This window comes from Sminthopsis crassicaudata, chromosome 3 (genome assembly GCF_048593235.1).
Source record: "Sminthopsis crassicaudata isolate SCR6 chromosome 3, ASM4859323v1, whole genome shotgun sequence".
NCBI classification, from domain to species: domain Eukaryota; kingdom Metazoa; phylum Chordata; class Mammalia; order Dasyuromorphia; family Dasyuridae; genus Sminthopsis; species Sminthopsis crassicaudata.
Window position 1 is genome coordinate 535,465,032 of NC_133619.1, and position 14,648 is coordinate 535,479,679.

Here is a 14,648-nt window from a genome sequence, read left to right on the forward strand (position 1 = left end):
TAAGGGCTTTTTTCTCAGGAAATTGGCCACTACCTAAAGAATATTTTGATCATAGCAACTGCAGGCCTTCTATCACCACATGAATCTGTATCAGTGTACTGATATTCACATAAGTTAAAGTATGGAACGTAAAAGAATTTCAGTAATTTAAAAATAACAGGAAAAGAGGAAGATGAGAAAAAAGATAATAAATGTTTTAGAAAAGTCCCTCATGATTATGAAAATCTGTAGGCATTATTTGAAACATACATTTGAAGTTTTAATTCTAAAAACATATTAATTTAAAACTGCCTATCCAATGTTTACCATCAGATTTCGCACATGTAAAACATAGAAAAATAAAAAGTATTAGTCACTTAATCATCTTTCTTAAATGATACTATCAAGGCCTCCATGGCTTTTAGATGAACCGTTTCCATGGTTATTTATGACAGCTGCCACATATATAAAAATAGATGTGTAGGATGTTAAGACAATGCATTGGGAATGGATTTGAAGACTCATGAGCTTGGGGGTCATGTTATGCCTTTCAATAAGTATTAGAATGGGCTAATCTCTTCACTTTTCTGGGCCTTAGTTTCACCATTCACCAAATGAGTGGACTACATGACTTCTAAGATCACTTCTGGTGTTAAATTTATTTCACATGATCCCATGAGTTAGAACATAAATAAGGCTTTCAAGTATACAATTCAGACATTTCATTAACATTTCTTTTTAAAGAAGAAATAGAATTATTTGTTTCTTAATTCATCTGCCATTTTAATATTGTATCTAAGAATTATCCTTAATTTTATCTTGAGTAAATTAATATGAGCTTGAAGACAGTGATTATCATATTTATATGGAAAATGACACAACTCTTTAGTGATTATTCTCTAAAAATATTCTTATTTGTAATTCTATGACTAATTGAGAGCTAGTTGAAATAATGTAGATGGAAAGAGAAAAACATTTTCATAGTCAATACATCAATGACCAACATTTATTGAATGCAACATGCTTATTAGTTTTCTGTTTTAACTTCATGAAAGATATCAGTTGTTATTCATTCTTATAACACATTGTACATCATTTCATGTTTTTCTAGATTTTCAGAGCAGCAAAATTTATAATAAAAATGAGCCCCATTAATCTTTAGGAATGAATGCACTACTTAATTGTTAAAACATCCACAATCATACAGTTATAGTCAAGTTACTCCTGAAGTTTTTGATTGATTTTCTAATCTTAAAAATTGTGATGATGCAGTGTTTCATTTTCTTGTGTTTCTCTGATAAATTATTTTCATTTGCTCTAGCTGAACCCTATAACAGCAACTAATTTATCAGACTTACTAGACCACAAAGCATCACTAGTTGGTAGTTGGAGGAAGTGCTATTTTAACTTTTGCAACATTGCTATCACTTATTCTTGTTTTAAATTTGTCAAACACGACAGAAAACAAATAAGAATTTGAGTGAAACATTTATCCAGGAACTAGAGTTTCATTTTTTAATGAAAGTAAAATTATAACTTTCAGTAAAATATTTGCTATTGAAAATGATTTATCCTTTATATCATCAGAAATAATTTGAGGTACTCCATTATAAATATCTTAAGTTATTAAAAGGGAATTTATTCTAGAACTTATACTACCTATCATTTAAATATATAACATATTTCTAATTGATTCAATTCATAAATTTATTGCAATAAATCATTTTATTACTAACATAGCTTTTAAATGTCACCTTTTAAAACTAGATTTTAAAATTGCAAGTGTGTAAACCATTTGTGTTTAAAAATTCAAATTTGCAACTTCTATCAACTGCAATGTTTTATCTGTTGTTTATAGAGACAAGATTCTCATTAAAGTTTTATATATACATATATATATATATATATATATATAGTATCCTAAGATTTATAAAACTATATATTCAGAAAATCCTATGGGGTACATCTGAGTTAAGACTGCTGTTTGGTATGATATAGTAGAGGAAGTTGACAGTTGAGGCAAAGGATATTGAATTTTGGTAGATGATTTGATGTATCTATGATTTATTGCATATGAGTACTCATACTGAAGATTCCAACCCATCTATGCATCCATCCTGGTCATAATATTTGTCTATCTGCTCTCATCAATCTATCAAGAGAGGTCTATTCAACATGTTCCAAAAAAATCCAGATCTTTTGACATTGCAAAGCTACCCACTGATTAATCCTTTCTTTTCTTTAATCAAACAGTCAGGTTTTTTTTTTTTTTTCCCCAGTAACACATGTTCTTTAATGGCAGCCTTTTTTGACACTTGTCCGTGTGACTTCTACGTGGCAAACTTAAATTCTTCAGAGATTGGTAGAGAAACAATCACAGTCATAAGGAATCAAAAAGAAAATACTGATTTTGAAGAGATGAGATTTTATTTCAGAGAGCAGTTGGTAAAGCATTAAAACCTATAAACATTTTTCTTATCTATACATAGTGTCTGCCCAAAAGACAGCCATATGGTGTGCATGTGCATGAGGTATATGCACATGAACACACACACACACACAAATGGCTGGCTCTATTTGTTATCCATCTAATCAGAATATGACATTCTGAATAATAAATGTTCATGATCTACTTGTTTTTTTGTCATTGAATGATAATTTATGGGGCTCTGCAATATTCCAGTACTTTATGTAATCAAACTAATGACATCCACAATGAAGAAAATTTGAAAGATTCCAACATCTACAAATCTTTTTGCAATTTGAATTATTCTGGAAATTCTCTACTACAATGATGCCTTCTTTTAGTGGGCATACATCTATTTTCTGTCTTACTTGATATTAATAGTTAGTGATTATAAAACAAAGTAATCCCTGTGGTTACATCTTTTAAAGAATCTCCTAACATAGAACTTTCATCCTTCTTACCCTACATTCAGAAGGATGACGTTAAAAAAGTGAGAGCTATGGAAGATGGAATGGACAGTATAGCACAACTTTGTCCAAGCAACAAATTCCCAGAAACTTAAAATGGATGAGGTAGCAAAAATATTAAAGCAAAGCCAAAAAGTTAGAAAAAAACAACAAATCAACTGACCTAGACAACCAGGTCTAAGAGAAAAACAAATTAAAAATATTGGAATATCTAAACACCAGGACCAAAAAAAGAAAAAAAAAAGGAGGCTAGACATCATATTTCAAGAAATCTTTAAAAACTGCACAGCTCTCTTAGAATCAGAGGACAAAGTGGAAATAGAAAGAATCAGGTGAGGATTCTGGGAAAATGGTGGAGCAGGGCAGAAAATTCCAAGCGTCCCTGATGTCTCCCACAAACAGGACAAAATTTCACCTCAGGCTGAACATACAGGCATAAAAACAATTAAGAGTCGGGGCAGAATACTAATCTCCCTGGGACAATCAGAGAAGATTCAAAGAAAATTCCAGGACAGAGGTTTGAACCCTGTGAAATGCAAACCCCTGCAGACTAGTTCCCCTGAAACAGTAAGCAGTAAGCCCTGGGTTGGGAGGGAAACTCAGCCCTGGCCATAGGACCTCCAAGCCAGTCTGAGCAGGTGAAAGTCTGACTCAGGGAAGACTAAGGGAACCTCCCTAGGTCCAGCTGTGCTGTCAAGATACACTAATAGGGGAGAAGGAGCCAGCACATGCCTGGTAAATGTGGGCAGAGGTGCTTCTAACTGCAGGCACTTAGAGAAGGGTGCAGTTCTTAGCTTGGGCTGAAGGCCAGAAGCACCATTCCCCATATCCTAGGATTAAAAATGATTACACCAACAATCTGCTACCAAAAATAAGAAGTAAAATGATCAGGCAAACAAAAAAAGAACTCAACTACATAATTTACTTTGGGAATAGAGAAGATTGGGATTCATCTTCAGTAGCATACTGAAAAAAAAGAAGGCTCTCCTACTCCTAAGAGTAACATTAAATGGACATCTGCCCAAGAAGAATTCATAGAAGAATTTTTAAAAAAGATTTTAAAAGTCAAGTAAAAAAAGACTGAAGGAAAAAAATTTAAAATAAAAACAAGAAAAACAGGAAGATTATGCAAAGAGAGTCAATCAACTAGAAAAAGAGATCCAAAGTCTTAAGGAACAAAATAACTCCTTGAGAGCTAGAATTGAGCAAGAGGAAGCCAGCAAACTTACAAGAGACAAAGACATAATAAAATAAAATATAAACAATGAAAATTAAAGAGAATGTGATTCATTACATAAGAAAAACATCAGATCTGGAAAACAGACCAAGAAAAGAAAACAAGAATAACTGGACTACCTGAAAGCTACAACAACAACAAAAAATCTTGATACAATAACATAAGAAATAATTCAAGAAAATTATCCTGGAATGTTAGAACAAGAGGGGAAAGTAGAATAGAAAAAAAATCCACCAACCACCACCTGAAAGAAATCCTATGAGGAAAACCTACAGGAACTTCCTTGACAAATTCTGACATCCTCAAACCAAGGAGAAAATTTAATGAGCTGCAACAACAGCAACAATAACAACAACCACAACAACAACAACAAAAAACACAAAAAATGTATGGCATAGCCACAGCTAGATTCACACAAAACTTAATAGTTGTGGCTATATTAAAAGATGGCAGGAAAGAAGAACTAAAGAACATTATCAAATGAAAAATGGATAATTGTGGTTATATTAAATTTAAAAGTTTTTGTATAAACAATACCAATGCAGCCAAGATTAGAAGAAAAGAGAAAACTGGGGAAAACTTTTTTACATTCAAGGGTTCTGATAAAAACTTCATTTCTAAAATACATAGAGAATTGCCTCAAATTTAGAAGAATATAAGCCACTCTCTAAATGATAAATGGTCAATCATCAGAGTGATTTCAGAAAGCCCTGGAGAGATTAACTTGATCTGAGTAAAACAGAGAACATTATAAACAGCAACAAAATTATGTGATGATCAGCTGTGACAGACATGGCACTTTTCAACAATGAGTTGTTTCAGACTAATTCCATCTACATCCAAAAAGAGAACTACGGAGATTAATGTGGATCACAACATATGTTTTTGTTTATTTTCTTTTTTCTCATTTTTTTCCCTTTTTTGATTTGCTTTTTTTCTCATTTTTTCCCTTTTTTATTTTTCTTGTGCAGCATGATAAATGTAGAAATATATTGGGAAGAACTGCACATGTTTAACCTATGTTGGATTACTTAATGTCTGGGGCAGAAGTAGAGAGAAGAGAGGGATCAAATTTTGAAACACAAGGTTTTTCCAGGAGTGAGTGTTAAAAGCTATCTTTGCATGTATTTTGAAAATAAAAAAAATAGTTATTGCAATTTTTCAAATAAAATAATATATTGTAAAAATATGGCAGGTTTTAGAAAACTATAGTTTAAAGAACAAAATAATGAGGGTTGTGACAAAAAAAGTAATGCCCAACAAAGTTAAATATAATCCTGAACAAAAAAAAATGGACACACTTTCAAGATTTTTTTTTTGCAAAAACAAAAACAAAAACAAAATCTGAACTTAATAGAAAAGTCAATACATAAGATCCAAGAGAAATATAAGGTAAAAAATCAAGGACTAATTTTAATGGACTCAATAAGGACAAACTATGTTATATAGGTGGAAATATAAATCATATGATTAATATTGTCATTAGTAATTGAGTAGTTCCAAAGAAAGACATGTAAAGTTGAGTATGATCTGATTTTAAAAAGCAAAACTATGTAGGAAAAGGTAAAAAAAAAAAAAAAAGTAAGCTATGCAAATGAGGTTACAGAAAAGGAACTGACACATAGGAATTAGATGGGAGAGGAAGGTTGGTAGTTTTGGAATTCTATTCATATTGGGAATGGGTTAAAAAGGGAATTATACATATATACATATATATTCTACATAATACACACCAAGAGGATAGTACCCTCAAAATCTATAAAGAAATAAGAGGGAAGGGAGTAACATAAGAGAGATTTACAAGGGTGTATAGATTAACAGGAGTAAGATAAAGTGTGTAGATTAAAAGAAAAGGAATAAAGAGGGAGGGAAAGGGAAGCACAGGTTAAGGTAGAATACAGAAGGATGTTTAGATTAACAGCAGTGGGATATATCCCAGTCATATTAATCAATATTGTTTTAGAATATTTCAAGTAACTAGATAGTGGTATAGGAAATGATGAGATGGTGGAGTTAGAAAAATATAGAAAGATTGGATCTATGAAAGAAGATGTTATCTATTTTCAGAGAAACAGCAAAGAAGCATAGTATAGCTTTGTATAGATGTATATGAATGTACACGTGTATATATGCATATGACTATAGATATCAATGAATATGTATATATACACATATGTGTAACAGTATTTTTTTTTTAGTTCTTAACAGGGGTAGGAGATTACAGAGTAGGAGAAAGGGTAGATTTTGGTTGATTGCAACAACAAAATTTGTTTAAAAAAGAAAAATTAGCTAATAAAAATCTTTACAAATCTTACCAATTTTTTCATCAATTTCTTATGTGTCCTCTAGTTTTATTATTTAAGTGCACTAAGATAATCTGGATCAATTGGGCCAGGTTTTTTTTTAAATAATTTTTTTTTCCTTTACTGCTTTTTGTTAAGACTGAAGATATTGTGTTTATCATCACATCTTGGTTGTCAAATTTCCATGTTTGAGACAGTGACCAATTATTTGCTGATTGAGATACTTTCTATTCTCTTTGGATTGCACCACCATTTTTCAGTAAATGGAAATAGTGCTTGAAGATTTGGAAACCTGCATCATTATCCTTTTAGCCATATTTTTTGCATTAATATTTTATTTAAGTAGATCAAGATAGAAAATCTTTAATTTCATGCCATATCTTCTCATCTTGTTTTCTTCTTTCTTGTTTGTATTGCTTTTGATGTAATAAATTTGACTACATACAACTAGCTGATTTGGAAATCACTTACATTTTTAATCAGTCTTTTTCAGTCTATTAAAATATAATTTCATTATTTCAAAATGATTTGATGCTCACCATGTCTAATACATATTAAATCTTTTCTTGCAAAAAGGATGCACATTACATAGAATCAGGCTGCTGCTTCTTTGTCTATCTAAGCCTTGAGGCTCTCTCACTTCTAACTCTTGAACAACAACAACAAAATCACTCTTCCCTATGTCCACTTTTGCATTAATGTCACCAAAACAGTTAAGCAAAGCTAACTTACAAAGTGACTAATTGGTATCATATGCAATATTCCATATCCGTGATCTTCCACTTCTCTAGTGAAAGGGGGGAAAATGCAATTCCATAGTATTATCTTTTCAAAGGCATTAAAATAATTATTTCAACTCGAAATAGCTAAAGTATCCTATGAAAATAATGCTCCTTAATGCTTTTACACATGCAATAAGCAACTCTGCTAACTTCCTTATCTGCCTTTTCTCAGAGAACTTGGGAGCCAGCCTTGCATTTAGCTGGAACCTGCTTTTGCCTTCGGGTCTGATTTATGGCAAGAACATAAAAATCAAGCTTCGATTCCTCCATTAATATGTCTACTCATTAGTTATGGAACAAAGACTCCACATTTAGAGTTAAAGTTTGTAGATGGTCCAAAAACATGTAATTTGAATTTTACCCTCTTGTTTTTGTTATTACATACTCAGAAAAGGACCACACAAGACTCAGTAACATTTTAGAGGAAGTGAATGTAAATCTATACTCAAAAGAGGAACAATCAGTTCCTCCTAAGATGGACATGTCTTTTGCCTGGAAAAGAGGTGATTTAATTGTTTTCAATTATTTAAAGTACTGATCTACATAAGAATAATTCAATTTATTCTGCTTAGACTCTACTGTAATTCTTAGAGTAGAAATTTTGGGTTTGTTATAAAGTGAGTTTGGAGTTTGTTATCTAAGAAAAATCTTTCTAACAATTAATTAGTGCTATCCAAAACTGAAAAAGATTGACTTGGTAGAGAACAAGTTCTCCATCACTAAAAGTCTTCACTCAGAGACTGAATGACACTTGTTGGTAAAGAGGGGAGTTCCTGTTCACATATAGATTGGAAAAGAATCGATTTTTAAAAGTTCATACCAAATTTAAGAGTCTATGAAATAACTACATTATCTGGTTTCAATATGCCCTCTGTGGTAGAATATCTAACTCTTTTCACTATGCAATTTAGGGTAATTTTTCAGTCTTTAAGACTTGGTTAGCTCAAAGAATTAAACACTCAAGCTAATGACATTAATTCCTGGTTTCTTCAGTTCAAAGCAGCAATGAAGGGTTCCAAGGAAGGCTCTAATGAACTGCTGATGGAAAATAATGGTCAACTCAAATAAGGAACCTTTGAACTCAGAAGAATCTTCTTAAGATATCATTTTATATATATATATACATATATATATATATATGTATATATATATGTGTGTGTGTATATATGTATGTATGTATGTATATATATATTCTTATTGAATATCCAAGTAAATCTTTAAGTAATGTATTTTTTTTCAAAGTGATGTATTTGAGTGTCTCATTCTGTTTCAATTTCAAATATAAACTACTAGAGTACTAGTCTAAGGCAGGCCCAACTTAAAACATCCTTCCAATATTCTTTACCATTATTCCCTACTCTAGTGTCAAATTCTAAAATCAAATTCCAGCTGTTTATCGATGTAGAAAACCACAAATTAGCATGATCTATATTTTATTACATTTTAAAAATTTGTTAAAATCTGTTAAAATTTGTTAAAATTAAAATTTTGTTCACATCACAGCTTTGAGACATACAGTCTTCTGGATAGTATGTTTGATACCACTACCCTATTACATGATATGCGTAGGCCAAATTATTTTAAATTACTGGCCTTGACTTTTCTTCTTCCATATTTGCTCTGAAAATTGCCCTATGGGCAATGAATATGTATGTATGTGTTTTTTTGTGTGCGTGTCTACATACACACATATGCACAGACATATATGTGTAGATACATACACACCAAAGATATGATTACCTTCCTTACTAATTTTTTTGAAGTCAAATTAGATCTGCAAGTGGCTTGGAGACATATTATGCTCCATTACATGCATTATGACATTTAAATGAGAGGCTAATTAGTTGCTGAAGTTGTGGAAATGATGCTAAATAGAGTTTCCTTCTAAAAACACTTAAGTGGATGTGGATGAGTACAATGCCTACAATAAGAGTAACATTATTAGTTGAATCTTTAAACAAATCGGGAATGGGTTTCACAATAGGTTCAGAGTTAAAGGAAGGAGTGACGTTTTGCCATTTCCTTGTGCTCTGAAGCAGAAAATAAGCACTCCCTAGAAACAGATTAGTCAAGGTAATATAGGGAGAATGGAGATGCTACACTTTAGAATCAGGAAGACCTGGATTTGAATTGTGCTTTCACTTGCCAGCAGTGTAACCTTGGACAAGTTTAGCCTCTATGAGCCCCACTATCTTCTTTTTCAAAAATGGGAATAGAATCATGCATAACCTACAAGTTTATTGAAAGTATCAAAGTGCTTTGTAATAGTTAAAAGACTTTTGAAAACGTGAGTTATTATGATCATTACCATCCCAAAAGAACAGAGAAATTGGAAGATATGCAATTAAAATTTTTTCTCCTTAGATTTGGAAATAAAAGAAATTCATTACTCTATATCTAACTACTAATGTAATGATATTAAAGTAGTTATTTTAGAAAATTTTTGGAGAGAAAATGTTCATTGCAATATAGCTAAATACATGAAGGTACACTGCTAACAGTTTTATATGGTTATGAAATATGAATTAAAGAATCGTTTGGAAAAAATCTGAAGGAACAAAAGTTCACAGAATCTCATAGATGGAAATAATTTCAAAGGCCAATTAGTCCAATCCCTATTTGAAGATGAAACTCCTCTACCATGTCTCAATTCCTTCTCTACACTCACATAGATACTATGTCAGCTCCCAAACTTACTATTTCTTTACTGGATTATTACAATCAGCCAATCTCCTGCTTGGTTTCCCTGCTTTTAGACTTTTCCTATTCTCCACAAAGTTGCCAAAGCCATTTTCCTTAAGCACATATCTGAATGACTCCAGTAGTCAATAAATTCCAGTAGTTGTTCTAAGATAAAATGTAACTTCTCTGTTTAGCTTATAAAGCCATTCACAACACAGCCCTCACTTGCCATTCCAGTATCTATACATTTTCCCATTTCCCACAGTCTTACACAATTGGCCTTCATTCTATATTCATTCTCTCTATGTCTTTACACATTTACTAATACCCATGACAGGGCAGGAAAACTGTACAGATTGGAGCAGTGAGGGGTATTGTTAGCTATTGTTAGAATGGGCCTGCCAGCTACTAAGTTCGCCTAGGGGTGGCTACCATCATCACCTGATACAGACAGAGAAGAAGGCAATAACCAGAGAGAAAGAAACGCCAACAGTGGACATTCCTCACCTCGGCTGTGGTGTCAAGCAGCTCAATTGAAGGATGTCTTCTTTTTCTTCCCAGTTTTCCTTTTTTACATCCTTAGATAAGGACTCTACCCTTATTATCTTCAACTCCCTTTCTGTTGATTGTTCATGGTTGCAGGGATCCTTCTGTTAAGTGTCATTTATTTGAATTTTAAAAGTTTATTCTCCACTGTATCATTTAATATGGGGGTGGAGTGCTGCACAGTGAATACAAAACCAGATGTGAAATCAAGAACATCTGATTAAAATCCAGCCTCAGATACTTATTAGATATGTTCCCCTGGGCAAGTCAGTTAACTGTTTGCCCTAGTCTTCTCATCTATAAAATGAGCAGGAGAAGGAACGGGTATATCACTTTTTTCTTTGCCAAGAAAATCTCAAATGGAATCACAAATAGTCAGACATGGATGAAATGACTCAAACAACAATAATTATAACAAATTCTTCAATATGCCTTCAATTGCCATTCAAGTATATAAAGGAAGTGGCTATAAGACTTTTTCATATTTTATGGAATATATATGTACTTCCATTTTGTACTAGTGGGGAAAAACTATGTGTGGATGTTTCATACATCACTTATCCTACATTAATATTATATTCTTTAAACTCCTCAACAGAAGAAAAAAAGATTTCCAAGAATCGGGACCATTTTGCTTCCTTTATGACCAAAGTAACTTAACTCAATGAGGCAGAAAGCACTTGCAGATTCTCAGTCCTAAAATACCATCCACTTCTCTAGTACAGAGGATATGGTAGAAATGGGAATCAACTAAAAGAAGAAACCAAGTCCAAATGGTGTGATAAAGAACTCTCAGCTCTGGTTGAGGGGAGAACTAAAAGCTTTTCATAGTGACCATTAGAAATTATAATGGGCAATTATTCCTAAGACAGGAAAACTAATATCTTTCAGTCTGTCTATCTATCTATCTTTTCTTCAGGTTTTAAATTTGTATTAAGACAATTTTGCAGATTTTTAATCTTTACAAGCAACCTGAGCTTAAGATGTCAATCAGCTGGAAACTGTTCTGAAGACTACATCCATAGCAAAGGGCTGCATCAGATGGTGCTTGAGAAACATGAAATTAGACTACTGAGCTTTAAATGGGCCCCTTTTAGTTTTGTCACTGCATCACATTGTTAGCCATCATAAGCCCCATAGTTATAAAATGTCTGTAATACCAGTTAGGGATTCATTGAAAAGATTCTCAATAGAATCAAATAAGAGAATGTGAGAAATTATTTATCTCATATTTAATGACTAATTATTGAATCATGACCAAAGCTTTTCCCCCTTTTCTATTTCATACAGAAGCCAACCAGTGTGGGAAATCTATCTTAAAAATTTATCCAGATCAAGATCTAAAAAAGAAAGTAAAAGAAATTCAAAGTTTGGGCTAACGGATATATTCCTACTCATTATGTGTGCTTAGACAGGTCTAGGGAAATGTGGATTCTTCTTTCAGATAGGTGGTATGAAAATGACTTAGGCCATTTTAATATCATCTCCCTCTCATTATAATATTTATTCCCTTTTGACCAATCATAATGGATGTTCAGCCTCAGTTGCAGTCTTTTTTCAGATTTCATAAAAAGTGAAGGCTGAAGAGGTTCAGTCTCTTTGCTGATCTATAGTTCTTCCTAATGCATTATATTAGGTTTTAATCTCTATTATGCATTTCTTAAAACACTTGTAAAAGATGCTATGGCTTATTAAAGGATATAGAATAAAAAAAATCGGACTAGTGAAATTTCAGTTGGAAAGAATCTCTGCAACAATCTAGTCTGACCACTTGCTTTAAAAAGAAATCTTTGATGCCATATCTAGCAAATGGTCATCGAGAAGACATTCTCTTCCCTCTATAGGCAATCATTGATTCCATTTTTGGACAACTCTAAGCTCTAGAAATCTAAGCTCTAAAATAAAATAAAAATTTTATTTTACAATAACTATAAATTCTTTTTTGCAACTTCTACTAATTTGCTTGTAATTCTTCTCCCTTGTTATTCAAAAAGTATATCCTTTAAATTGTTAATTCCAATGTTAAGATATGCCAGATACTGCACTACATATTAGGATATAAAGACAATTTTTAAAATAATTTTTCTATGGATTAGTTAAGTCAATATAATAAATATGACAGTTAACCCTAATTAAATTCAGATATTTGGTGCCATAACAACAAAACTACTAGAAAATTATCTGACAGAGCTAGAAAAAACAACAATAAAATTCATCTGTAACAACTAAAGTTGGAGAATATCAGGGGAATTAACAAAAACAAATATAAAGGAAGGTGGCCTAGTAATAGCAGATCTCAAATTACATAAAGTAATATATCATCAAAACTATTTAGTACTGGCTAAGACATAATAGCAAATTAGTGGAACAGATTTGGTACACAAGACACAATATGAATGATCACAGTAACCTTGTATTTGATAAGCTCAAATACCTCAGTTAAGGGAATAAAAACTTACCATTTGACAAAAAACTGTTAGGAAAAATGAAAAATAACAGGACATAAACTAAGTATAGACCAATCATATCAGTAACAAGAAGAGAGAATGATTTAGACAGAAAGAGTACCATCATAATTAAATTTAGAAGAACAAGGAATAGGGGCAGCTAGGTGGCACAGTGGATAGAGTACTAGCCCTGATATTAACAGGAAGTTTTCAAATGAAGAAATCAAAGCTATTTTTAGGCATATGAAGAAGTATTCTAAATCACTTTTGATTTGAGAAATACAAATTAAAACAAATTTGAGATACCACTTCATACCTGTAAGATTGGCTAAAATGACAAAAAAAGTGATAAACAGCGGAGAAGATGTGGGGAAATTGGGATACTATGGACTGTTGGTGGAGATATGAACTGATCTAAGCATTCTAAAAAAAGAATTTGGAACTGTGCCAAAAGGGCAACCAAACTAAGCATACCCTTTTTTATCCCATAAAAATATCACTACTAGGTTTGTATCCCAAAGAGATTATAAAAAAGGAAAAAGGACCTATTTGTGCAAAAATATTTATAGTATTCCTTTTCGTGATGGCAAAGAATTGAAAACTGAAGAGATGGCCATCAATTGGAGAATAGCTGAACAAGCCACATTATATGAATGTAATATTATTGTGTCATAAGAAATGTTGAACAGATTTCAACAAAACTTGGAAAGATTTGTACAAAATGATGCAAAGTGAAATGTGCAGAACCAGGAAAGCATTGCAAACAGTATCAGCAACAGTGTATGATGATCAACTATGAATGACCCAACTCTTCTCAGTAACATAGTGATCAAAGACAAGTGCAAAAGACTCATGAAGTAAATGCTACCTATATCCAGATAAAGAACTATTGGACTCTGAATGCAGAAGGAAGAATATTTTTTTTACTTACTTTATTCTTTCTTATGGTTTCTTTTCCTCTTTTGACTCATTTTTTATTTCACAACTGTGACTAATACGTGATGGCACCTGTATAAAACTACATCAAACTGTATTGTGACGACCGCGTTAGCATCCTGGACACCCCAGAATCAGCCGAAGTTAGGATAAGCAAAAGTCTTTATTCTTGGTCTTCAGCAGTAGAAGTCAAGGGGATGGAAGCAGAATCTCTGCCACCTCACCTCTTTGTCTCCCGCCCAGAGTTGAGCCTGGCTAATTTCACTGCACCTCCTAGTCCTTCCAACAATTCTCTGTATTCACCAAACTATTGGGCCAGCACATTTTGCAAGCTTATTCTTATAGAGTATTGTCCAATCGGTAATTAGCCTCAAATGCTTGATTGTCTGACCTCAGTGCATTGACTCAAGAGTTTTAGCCCTTTTCACTGTATATCAAACTATCATCTTCAGAAGAGAAGAGGAGAGGAAAGGGAAAAAATTAGAAATTCAAGATTGCATAAATATGAATGCTAAAATTTTCTTGACATGTAACTGGGGAAAAATAAAATGCTATTTTTAAAAATGCTTTTTTCTCAAGGAGTTTATATATTAGTGAGGGCAGAGTAGGGTGGGGTGGGAGTGGGAATACAACAAGCATATACATAAGTAGAAATAAATTATGTATAAATTAATTGCAAAATAGTTTAAGTGTGGAGAACCTAGCAGTATAAGGAGAGACCTTATATAAGTAGGAGGTAGCACTTAAGATGAAGTTGAATGAAGCCAGAAGTATAAAATTGTAGTTTTGAACTAGAACAGCC

General features: G+C 32.4%; 1 protein-coding gene across 3 annotated transcripts in view; it reads right to left on the bottom strand.

The window, feature by feature from the left end:
• DYNC2H1 (dynein cytoplasmic 2 heavy chain 1) overlaps positions 1-14,648 on the bottom strand; it is a 394,253-nt gene that overhangs the window by 90,829 nt on the left and 288,776 nt on the right. The gene's annotated exons all lie outside the window — the stretch shown is intronic.